Genomic DNA, 12310 nt, shown 5'->3' with positions numbered 1-12310 from the left:
ATTAGCCTTGGGGTTTCCTAGGCCGCCCTTCATGTAGCTGATGAGGAGGCCAGTGCCATCCGAGCACGGCTGGCCAAATCCGACGCCATGGTGGCAGGTAAGATGAATCCCATGGAGGCTTTTTACTCTAACTTCCATTATCTTCATCTTGACCGTCTTCTTGTTCTTATGATTATTAGCCATGATAGCATAGTTGGAATCTCTCCAACTGGTGGTGAACGCAGCCATGGACGCCATCAATGCCCAAGGTTCCTCCACCAACATTCATCTCCAAGATATCCTAGTCCACGTTTGGGAGATCGCCCTCCATGGCATTCGTCATGGTGCAGCGGTGGCACTGACCGTGGCACAAGTCTGAACTGGGTATGAGCTTCACACCATGGAAATAGGTTTCCCAATGGGTGATGGCCCTGAGGAGCATGAGGACCTGCTTGATGAATTCACCGTGGCAGCGGAGGCCATAGTAGACATCACATCCGCTCAGGATGTGGTGAACAAGGTCTTTGATTAGTTTGTACTTAGGGTAATCTAATGAACAATGACTCCTGTTCTTTCCGTGGATGCACCTTGGTACAATGCTCTTGTGTATGACTGTTTCTATCTTTTGTTTTTTTTTTTTGCTCTATAGGCGATACATATCGTATCGGCTTTTATTGCCTTCGAAGATTTTCATTTTTGAACTAGAGGCAATACCCTTACGGCATCGGCTATTAGAGCCAAGAATGAATCGTCTATCGAATGTTGCCCAGACGCTAGGATAACGTCCAGTAGAATTTTTAATATCAAAGATTAGACGAGTAATCAACCCAGGTCAAGCGCCCGATTAAGCGAAACAGAACTTCTCTTAAGAAATCCATTAACTCTAAATCGCACTTACACTTTAACTCAGCATTCACATACGTCGGCCTAAACCCATCTCCAAGACTTAATGCTCATTTTTCCTTCGATCCAACGGCCGACGTGAAGCTGTGACTTTTCTACTGAAACAAACTCTCAGAGCCGATCGCTTGCATCGGTTGTTGGCTTTCATTGCTGATTTTAATGAAGCCACCTTCCCATGACTTGCTAGAAAAACACTCGAAATCTCCTAGTTCCCAAAAGACTAGATCGGCTATCGCAATGCTTACGGATTCATCAGCACAAACCAGTTCAACATCGTCTCCATATCATTGAATCAAACACTGATGCATGGTCGACGGTATGCAGCAATTCGCATGAATCCAATCACGACCGAGGAGTAAACTGTATGATCCTTTCCCATCAATAACAAAGAACAAGGTGAGCAGAGTTTTACTCCCGATCATCAGTTTGACGTTTATTGCCCCTCGGGTCTTGGATGTATTTCCTCCGAAGTCTCTAAGCATCATGTCGGTCTCAAGCAAATCTCCTAGTCCCTTGCCAAGCTTATAGAAAGTGGTGTATGGCATAAGATTGACAGAAGCACCTCCGTCCACCAACATCTTGTTCATCGGCTTCTCATCAACAAAACCTTTCATGTATAAAGCCTTTAAGTGTCGATGCTTGACTGGCTTATAAAATATTACTTACTGCACAACCATTAACTTGGCAACCATCTTTTCATACTCTGACTCGTCGAAGTCTGAATAAACTTCCTGATCTGCCGAAGCTCTAAATTCTGATGGTAACAGAAAAGCCATTTGGATATTAACCGATGGTTGTCTCTTATCAGCTATCTGCTTGGTACGCTATACTTAAGTTTTACTGGGCGCCTGAGCCTATTCCATCTTTATGTTCCTTAGGTGTTGCACCCTCCTTTTTTGGATTCTCATCAAATCTCCTGGGCACCACTGCCCTTCCTGCCACATGTATATCCTTTTAGTGCCTTCCTCTTCATTATCAGCCTAGTTCTGTCCAATGACTCTCTTTCCCAACTGATCATGAACACTTTTGTTTTTTAAGCGCTGATCCATGTTGTTATAATGATATGCATCTTGAGCATGGATAGACCAGCGGTTGGTTTGAGATTGCCTATACTCCTAATATTGATTGCTACATTCTAGATAGTTGTGTCTGGTAGGCAACTTCAAACCTTCATTCCAGCAATGTCTAAAGAAGGGACAATTCCAATGTAATTTAGCTTGTTCTCTGTCATACTTCTCTTCTTCTAATTGATGCTGGTATGCTTGATCTTTTAACCAATGCTGATAATTCTTTTTCTTCTGCCGCTGCCATTTATTCAACAGAATCCGAGATGTGACCCATGGCTTTGATGTCTCTGCTTTTGATGTCTTCCCCTGCTCGTATCAGCTCTTTTGTTCAGCATGATGTCCTCTAATCTCTCTATACTCATCAGCCGATATTAGCATTTCAGGATTGACTGTTCTAGTTTCTCTCGATTTGGTCAATGTTAGGACTTTGGTTTTTCCTTTGAACAGCCTAGCATCAACCATGTTCTGATCTCCTAGGAAAGGATTATCATCGACTTTCATCTTCTGAGGCGTATCGAATTTGAGCCTCCCTTGCTAAATAGCTCTCTATATATGCTGCCTAAAGATTCTACATTCATTAGTGGAATGAGAAGTAGCATTATGGAATTTGCAAAACTTCTTGTTTTTCAACTGATCAGGGGGCAACATGACATGACCATCGAGCAACTTGATATGCCCCTTCTCAAGCAAGAAATCGAAGAGCTTGTCTAATTTGGTAACATCAAAGTCATAACTCTCCTCAACTCCTCTTCCCCAAGGATTTGGCACCATCACTGTCTTCTTGCCCCAATTCCATTCAGCTACAGCAACCTCTTCTTTTTCATCTTCATAGCCATCATCGACTGAATATGGATCGTAAGCTTCGGCCACTGAGGTACTCTTCTAGAATCGGGTGTCTCTGCGTATGCTCTAGAATTGGCTATTAAGTGCTACCACTCATTGAGCCAATTGACCCAAGTTGTCAAATTCCTGTCCCAGCAGTTTTTCTTTCCACATCGGCAGCAATCCTTAGACAGCTAAAGCAGCTAACTGATCATCGGCCAAGCTCAACGAGAAACACAGATTCTTAGTCTCTTGGAATCTCTGAAGAAACTCAGTGCCTGATTTATTAGTCCTCTGCCTCATGGTTGTCAAATTGGTTATTTTCTTCTCTCCAGTCCCAGTGTAAAAATATGTACAAAACTTCTTCTCTAGGTCAGCCCAATTGGCAATGGAGTTGACTGGTAGTGACGAGAACCAAGTGAAGGCTGGCCCTGACAGGGACAAGGAGAAGAAACAAACTCAATGGGCATCCTCAACTGATGCTTCGCCCAAATGTGTAAGATATCGACTGACATGTTCTATTGTGCTTGTACCATCTTAACTAGTGAACTTGGTGAATTCCGGGAGCCTATAATTTATAGGGAGGGCGACCAAATCATACCATTCTGGATATGGGCATTTGTACGAAAAAGTCATTCCTTTTGGCTTTAGACCAAACTAATTTTTCATCATCTCGGTCACCTTCAGCAACAACTCGTCAGCTTGTGGATTTAGATTCCTTGGTATTTGCTGACCCATCTGTGGATTGAAATCCCGCGTGCCTTGATATCTTGGACTTGGTATCATGTGGAGGGTGTTATAATCTGTGCCATAATGATAGCCTTGTGGAATCTCAATCTATTGGGTCCTTTGCTAGCTTGCTGCTTGAAGTCTCTGATTATAGACATAAGGATCTATATCTCTATAGATCCTCTGAACGGATGGTGCTATCTTCTAAGTCGACGATGGTATGTGGCCTGATGTGCCAAAATTGATCATCTAGTTTTGACTTTGCCCCGCTAGCTGCTGCACACGCTGTATTGATGGTCCAGGATTGTACTGTATCTAATTCATAGTAGTACCTAGAGTTTGTTTAGATGAACCTTGAAGTGCCTAGACTTCACCATTACCAGTTGCTGCTACTTCTTGATGGCTGGTGCCGACTTGATTAGTCCCTTGGATCAATGGATCTGGAATGTTGTAACAAGTCGATCCAACCTAACTAACTGGAATTCCATGAATCGCCTCTTTCATGGCATTGTGAAATGCGTCAATGAAAGCTTCACTGCGGCTTGATAGGGCATCATGAACAGATTTGTCTATGGCTTCTGCAAAGAAATGCCTGTCTTCAGCTTCAACTGTATCTGTCTGTCCGTGTAGTAGAACTCTTGGTAGTGGAAATTTCTGAATAACTATGCTGTCACGTGTTTTGGTGTAGGACAACAAACACTTCTTCTGAAATTCTTCTGTACCTTTGTTGATGGTATCCCTATCTTCATCAGGTAGGTCTTCATAATGTACCATAAGGATGTCATTGTTGTTGTGAACCACCATGACGATTGTGGTGTCCCACCGAGTGTGCCAGAAACATGTGTCGACACATAATTTCATCCCATGCCGAGGACACACACAGCAAGCCAGAAGGGTCCACTCGAGGGAGCAGATCCGCCTAGCTTCAGCGCAAGGGTGGTTGATCCTACACAATCCTTCCGAGGCATGATAGTCAATTTGACCCTACAATTGACAAGGAGAGAAAGTTTATCAGTAATTAAGGGCGGAACTTACCGGTGTTGCCAGACAGTTCCAAAAGTACAGCTGTGAGAGCCGATATAGAAGAAAATTGGCTAAATAGCCGATCCCAGTACATTCATGACAATAAGTTAGTTAAAGCTTATGGGGTTGTGTAAGAAAAATCGGTTATCATTCAGAATAAATATCATTTAAGCAAACATTAATCAATGGCAATAAGATATCGATGATGGTCAGTTTATACTGAGCCAATGATTACAAGTAACCGAACTCCTATTTATGTAAAGAAACAATTCAACACCACTCAACCATCTAATAAAGATAAATCTAATGAACATGTTAGATCTCATCTATCACTATGACCAGTGGGGCATGAGGCAGAATTATGCAGGCCGTAGAAACAACAATAGACTAGATGACCCTAACTCATTACTAATATCAGTGGGGCATGAGGCAGAATCATGCAGGCCATAATACAATAACAAGATCATGAGGCTAACATATCTTTCAACTTATCTCTACTTCAATGGTCTCATAATGTGATCTGTTCGCGAGAGCGCTCGATATCGGCTAAACAGCCGATTTAGGCATAGCGCACAGTTAAGGTCATGCCTTCTCAAGAACGGATCTATCAACTAACGATCCCCACTCCATGGTGCTAACAGTGGGGTGAGAGGTAGAATCCCATAGGTCATGATAACGGGCCATGGAACGGTTCTCGCTAACCAATAGATCTACTCAAGATCGAACATGCCTTAACCGCACACTATGCACGATTAAGATTGATATAAAACAATCGATAAAAACATAACTCGTCATTTAAGATGTAGATTAGATCAGTTTTAGATTAGCAAACGATGGGTTAAATAAGATATAAGGCCGATCTAGATCAATCTCAATCGGGCAGAGTGATATTGCTGTAATTTAGATAAACAATGAAAGCAATAAGCAATATCGGTAACTTAATGAATCTACCAAAGACTGTCATTCAAAGGTAGAGCCGATAACTTGACCTCGATCTAGTTCAAGCAGTGGGGTGTGAGGCAGAATCACACAGGCCATACTTGAACTAGGCAAGAGTCGATAACTAGCCTATACCAGAGTTGCAATGGGGGTCGACCGGATCGATGCAGCCATACGAACAGAGGTATAAACCATGATGGTACTTATAGACAAGCAGTGGAGGTCGACCGGATCAATGCTGCCATACTCGCTGAAGAACTCGTCGAGATCTACTCTACTCCTACTCCTAAGGGGTGGCCGGAGCTGAAAAAAGTAAATTGACTTGTATTTGATTGATTGTTTCATTCTTACAATAGCCGCGGTTTGGTATTTATACCTGGAGCCTAAACATGAGTCCTACTTGAGCACGATTTGTTACAGACTTTGGCATAAAAATGAAAATATTTCTAATTTAAGATAACTTGGACTCTAATCTTTCCCTTTTTGTAGAGTCCAATATGTTTTTTCTTCTGGCGTCGAGCGTAGCCTTGTCATTATCTGCTGGCGCTGTCTGAAGAAAGTCAATTCCTATATTTTGCATTTGAATCAGTTATTTCTAATCCACCCACAACTGATCCCTTGATGATACAATCCTATAAGCTTCTGGGTCCCTATGATTTTCCAAATTTTGGTGTAAACAGAAGTCATCATTATCTGCACCACCGGCTTGATAGGCAAGCTGATAGTCTTCAAGCCAAAGCCCGGGGTTTGTCTCCCTGGAGTACTTATGGATATTAGTAGGTGGTCGATACCTTGGCGGGAACACAGCATTAAGGATGTGCCGACTGAAGGCTTGAGGCCCTAGGAGGCCAGGGCTCGAGCTTCGGTCCTCACCGCTGTCGTAGCATCTGTCGAGTCAAGGATGATAGCCACAGCGTGCTCCTTCCCTTGGGTTGCTATAGGCACATCTGTGGGCGTCGAGGGTGCTACATGCATCACGGTTGTGGTCGAGACATTGATGTACTAGAATTGCAATGCGCTGCCCACCGCCTTGCGGCGCTTGGTGGACCGATGTGTCCCTAGCGGGACATACCAAGGGTGTATGCTAGCTGGTGTCGGGCTCATGTCACCGAGACAACAAGCTCTTCGCCTGTTGCACTGCCGCACGCTCAAGTAGCGTGCGGATTTTGCGATGGGCCTGGCGATCCTTAGGCATTATGGCCTCTAGAAGGCCACGGAGCAAGGCCGTTGTGGCGGCGATGTTCTGGCTCGCCCGAGCGAAGTGGGGAAGGGTTTCATCATTGGTAATGATCCTTTAGTTTATGTCATGGGCCACGGCACGTGTGTGCCCACCATCTCCGCGGCGCCTGATCTCCTCATCGACCTCCACGTACTCCTGAACAAGTTGTTGTCCGGCTTCATCTATTTCCTGCTTTTGGGCACTCAGTTGCTCCACCCCTACGTGAGGTGGGGCCGCTGTCCCCCTCTTGGTTGTGCATCCGAGGTTGCCTGCCAGGGTAGTCTCCTCCGCGGAGACACTTTTGACATGCCCCTCGGAGGTTTCAGCCATAAAACATTCCTAGGAAGGATGATGGCTCCCCCTACCAGAGTTAGAGCCAGAGTTTGACCCCGGCCCCTCCACGGGGAGGCCATGGAGGGATTCCGTAATACTTTCAATCATCCCTATCAACTCAATGATCGAGGGGGATAGGATCATGCGATGTGCCACCAGGTGGCTAACGGTCGCCACGGCGTTGCGGAGACCGAATGGAACACCATTGGGGCTCTCCATGCGGAGTGTTCCAAAGAGAGGGTGAGGCGGCATGGGTCCTCCCTAGACGGTTGTGGTCTAAAAGAGATGTCAGGCTAGCGCTCAAGCCTCCTATAGTTGAAGTTGACGGAGGGGAGAGACTAGACGGCGGCGTGCACCAGCGCCAACTCTCCTCCCAGTGTGATGATGAAGTTCAGGTCACCGAAATGCACGTGTGCGCCCGGGACCTAGCTAATTGCATGGTTAGCCATCTAATGATTGATTTGGAATGTGCAAAGGCCCCTACTTGGTGCGCCAACTATCGATGTTTCGAACAAACACCGGCTAGTAAATTTATGATTGTTGCGTGTTAGGCTCGGATGGTGCACTAAAGGACACAAGATTTATACTGGTTTAGGCTAAATGTCCCTATGTCTAGTCTGCAGCTGCTCATGTTATTAGTGCCAAAAAAAGGTTCGTAGTAGGGGGTACAAATGATCGAGAGAGGGAGAGGTCCCAGGTCTCTAATGGAATGGTCGAAAGGGATGCCAAGAGCTCGATCGCTGCTCGGCTGTATGCGTGATGTGTTGTGTATGTTGAACTAATCCATCAAAAGTCGATCCCTCTAGTGGGGAGCCCTGTCCTCCCTTTTATAGACCAAGGGGGGAGCAGGGGTTATAGATGGGAGAAAGAGGAAAATGTTGAATGTATAGAAGGTCCTTTTAGGGAGCTGAGTCTTCCTTTTCCCTGTGTCTGCTCTGCTTAACATGGCAGGCCATGTCAGAGGTGGTGTGTGCACTGATCCTCGTAGGCCATGCCCTAGCCTCTTTTAGCAAGTGGGTGCATCCCATCCTATGCCGGCAGATGGTGCGGCGTGCTGGAGAGCCGAGCTATGACCCCTCGGGGAGTAATAGGGGAAGTGACCATACGTCCGTCACTATAGATGATGTGATTTTTGTCTTTGACCATAGTGGCTGTTGTATGCCTATGTTAGTATCCACGCTTGAGGACTGAAGGCGGCGCCTACTACACTATGGGACAAAAGTCAGTGCCTACAATACTATTCGGGCACTGTTACATCGAAAAGGACCTAAAGCGCCTGTCCCATCATATCTTGATGGTACCTTCCTGTAGGCATGCAGGGCATGGTCCTCGGTACTGCGTTTGACTTGAATGTCCAGTCGTACCCTATGCTTGTCATCATGAAGGAGCAGGGTGTAATCATCGGGTGAGGCAGAGCTCGCCCTTAGTCATCGGGTGAGGCAGAGCCCGCCCTCAAACGTTGGGTGAGATGGAGCCAGTCCTTAGCCATTTGGGCAAGGTAGAGGCTAGCCCTCAAGGGTCGGACGGGGCAGAGCCTGCCCTTGGACATTGGGTGAGGCGGAGCCAGCCCTTAGCCATTGGGCGAGGCGAAGGCCAGCCCTCGGGGATCGAGCGAGGCGGAGCCCACCCTCAGACGTTGGGTGAGATGGAGCCAGCCCTTAGTCATTGGGCGAGGTGGAGGCCAGCCCTCAGAGGTTGGGCGGGGCAAAGCCTGCCCTCGGATGTTGGGTGAGGTGGGGCTAGCCCTTAGCCATCGGGCAAGGCGGAACTAGCCTTTTGTCGTTCGAGCAAGAAGCATAATAGTGCTCTCTATCTGACTAGAAGTGTCAACATTCGATGGTCATTAGCCCCACCTCATTGGGTACCCCAATATTAGGTCCCCGACAAACTGGTTGCGAGTTTATGGGGTAGTCTTGGACCTTACGCAGAGAGTTGTTGAGTTACGGCTTCCTTTTTCGAGGATAGGATGTTTCTTCTTATGCCCTTAGATCTAGCCTTACCAGTTGCTGCTCATGTTGAAGCTTCTCCTAATCTTGCCTTTATTCCTATGGTCTATGAGTTTTCGGATGTCTTTCCTAAGGATCTACCTGGGTTACCACCGGATAGAAATGTGGAGTTTTCCATTGAGTTAGAACCAAGCACTGCTCATATTTTATGGCGTCCCTACTGCATGGCTCCTAAAGAACTAGCTAAAATGAAGAAGCAATTAGAGGAATTATTGGAGAAGGGATTTATCCATCCTAGTTCTTCCCCATTGGGTTGTCTAGCTATTTTTGTGAAGAAGAAGGACGGTACTCTACGAATGTGTGTGGATTACCGCCCCCTCAATGTGGTAACCATTAAGAACAAGTATCCTTTACCTCGTATTGATACTTTGTTCAATCAGTTGGCAGGTACTAAAGTGTTTTCAAAGATTGATCTTCATTCTAGGAATCATTAAATTAAGATCCGGCCACAAGATATACCAAAGACAACTTTCTCTACAAGGTATGGGTTGTATGAATACCTAGTCATGTCTTTTGGTCTCACCAATGCTCCTGCATTCTTCATGTATCTCATGAATTCAGTCTTTATGTTGGAGTTGGATAAGTTTGTAGTGGTGTTCATTGATGATATTTTGATATACTCCAAGAACAATGAAGAGCATGCACAGCATCTTCGGATAGTAATGGCTCAATTAAGGGAACACAAGTTATATGCCAAATTCAGCAAGTGTGAGTTTTGGTTAGATCAAGTGCAGTTTTTGGGACATGTTCTGACACTTGAAGGTATCTCTGTAGACCCAAGCAAGGTGCAGCATGTGTTAAATTGGAAATCTTCCAAGTTAGTGCATCAGATTCGTCAGTTCTTTGGTCTTGTTGGTTATTATCGGCGCTTCATTCCTGACCTCCAAAATAGCTCAGTCGATGACCAAACTGCTCTAGAAAGATGTCAAGTTTGTATGGAGTCTGGCTTATGAAGAACCTTTCCAAGCCCCAAAGAAATTTCTTTACCACTGCTCTTGTTCTTGCCCAACCAGATATTGACAGGCCATTTGATGTGTATTGTGAAGCCTCAAGGATTAGATTGGGATGCATGCTTATGCAGGATGGGCGTGTTATAGCTTATGCTTCACACCAACTGAAAAAGCACGAGGTGAATTATCCCACCCATAATTTAGAGCTAGCTGTTGTGGTGCACGCTCTAAAAATTTGGAGGCATTATTTGTTGGGAAATAAAGTACATATTTATATGGATTACAAGAGCCTCAAATATATTTTTACTTAGTCCAAGCTGAATATGAGGCAATGGATATGGTTGGAGCTAATCAAGGATTATAATTTGAAGGTTCATTACCATCCTAGAAAATCTAATGTGGTAGCCGATGCTTTGAGCCAGAAGTCATATCAAATTGAAGAAGCATGTTTGTCTCTCAACCATGCTGAGTTCCTAGCCCATATTGCTCTAGTCTCGGAGTTACTTGAGCAAATTATTATAAAGCAAAGGCAAGATGTTTTAGAAATTCCTCACATCAAGAAGTTAATTGCCGAAGGGCATGGTCCTTAGTTTAGTATTGATGACCAAGGTGTGGTGAGGTTCAAAAATAGATTGGTGGTTCTATCAAGTGAGGAGCTTAGAAGAAAGATTTTGGATGAAGCTCATCATTCCAAGTTGTCCATCCATCCAGGAAGTAACAAAATGTACCATGATTTGTGCCACTTGTATTGGTGGTCAAATATGAAGCAGGATATCACCAAGTACGTCATAGAGTGAGACACTTGTGGAAGAGTTAAGACAAACCATATGCGTACACCGGGATTTTTGCAGCCCATGTTATCCCTATTTGGAAATGGGAAGAGATTTCCATGGATTTCATTGTGGGTCTACCCCATACATCCAAGGGCTATAACTCTATTTGGGTCATTGTGGATCTTCTCACTAAGTCTGCTCATTTTCTCCTGGTAGATACTAGGTATTCTGCCAAGAAGTATGCCAAGTTGTATTTTGATCGGATCATGATCCTGCATGGAGTTCCTCTTACTATCATCTTTGATAGAGGGTCAGTCTTTGTCGCTCATTTTTGGGAGCAACTCTAGGAATGTCTTAGTACTAGTCACCTTAGAAGTTTAGCTTATCATCCGCAAACTGATGGTCAAACAGAAAGGGTCAATCAGGTACTTGAGGATATGTTGAGGGCTTGTGCCATTTCTTTTCTAGAAAAGTGGGACGAATGCTTGACTCTAGCTGAGTATTCTTATAACAATAGCTATCAAGAAAGCATTCGTATGGCATCTTTTGAAGCTCTGTATGGTAAGAAATGTAGAACACCTCTTAACTAGGTTGAGGTGGGTGATCGTGGATATTTTGGGCCTCATTTTATCAAAGAAGCTCGAGAGCAAGTCAGTATTATTTAGAGCCATTCGAAGGTAGCTCAAAGTCATCAGAAAACTTATGCGGACAAGCGAAGAAGGCCCTTGCAATTTGAAGTTGGAGATCATGTGTATCTCAAGGTATCTCCCAAGAGAGGTCTACATCGATTTGGTGTCTATGGGAAGCTAGCCCCTCGCAATGTTGGACCTTACAAGATTTTGGCCCGGTGTGGTTCTGCTGCCTATCGTATCTAGCTCTTGGATATTTTATCAACAGTACATAATGTCTTCCATGTTTCCTAGTTAAAGAAATGTTTGTGGGTCCCTGATGAAGTGGTGGAAATGGAAGGACTTCCCCTCTAGCCTGACTTGTCTTATATTGAGCATCATGTCAAGATCTTGGACAAAAAAGAAAGAGTGACTAGAAACAGTGTGGTGAAGTTTTACAAAGTTCAGTGGCAAAATCACTCAGAGGACGAAGCAATGTGGGAGCAAGAAAGTTATATCTTAAAGCATTATCCCTACCTTCTTTATAGTTAACTGAGGTAATGGTTTAAATCGGAATTTATTTCTTATCGCTTTTTCCACACTAGGCACATGAAATCTCGGGATGAGATTTTGTCTTAGGGGGGTAGGTTTGTAACACCCTCAGTGTTATACTATAAATCATTTACTAAAACATGTTAAGAGCATCATGTTTATGTGTTAATGCATGTAATAGAGTGTGTAGATCAATTTCCGTAACTCAAAATGATCAACAGAAATGCGAAATGAAAGTTAATTCCATAGTCATGTTATATCACTTAGGGTTTAAAACCAATTTTATTAAGCAAAAATGCTATAGAACATGTATGTGATACTTGAATAAAGTTTGAAGTACAAACTTTATAGATGACAATGAAATACATGTGGTCGAAAAATGATATTACTAGCTAAGATTTCCAATA

General features: G+C 44.3%; 1 pseudogene; it reads left to right on the top strand.

The window, feature by feature from the left end:
• Positions 1-226: 226 nt before the first annotated feature.
• Positions 227-12310, top strand: part of LOC136548460 (phosphatidylinositol/phosphatidylcholine transfer protein SFH11-like) — a 28106-nt pseudogene continuing 16022 nt past the window's right edge.

The sequence above is a fragment of the Miscanthus floridulus genome, chromosome 4, assembly GCF_019320115.1.
Source record: "Miscanthus floridulus cultivar M001 chromosome 4, ASM1932011v1, whole genome shotgun sequence".
Lineage (NCBI taxonomy): Eukaryota > Viridiplantae > Streptophyta > Magnoliopsida > Poales > Poaceae > Miscanthus > Miscanthus floridulus.
Note: the sequence above shows the minus strand (reverse complement) of the source record. Positions and strands in the feature narration are given on the sequence as shown.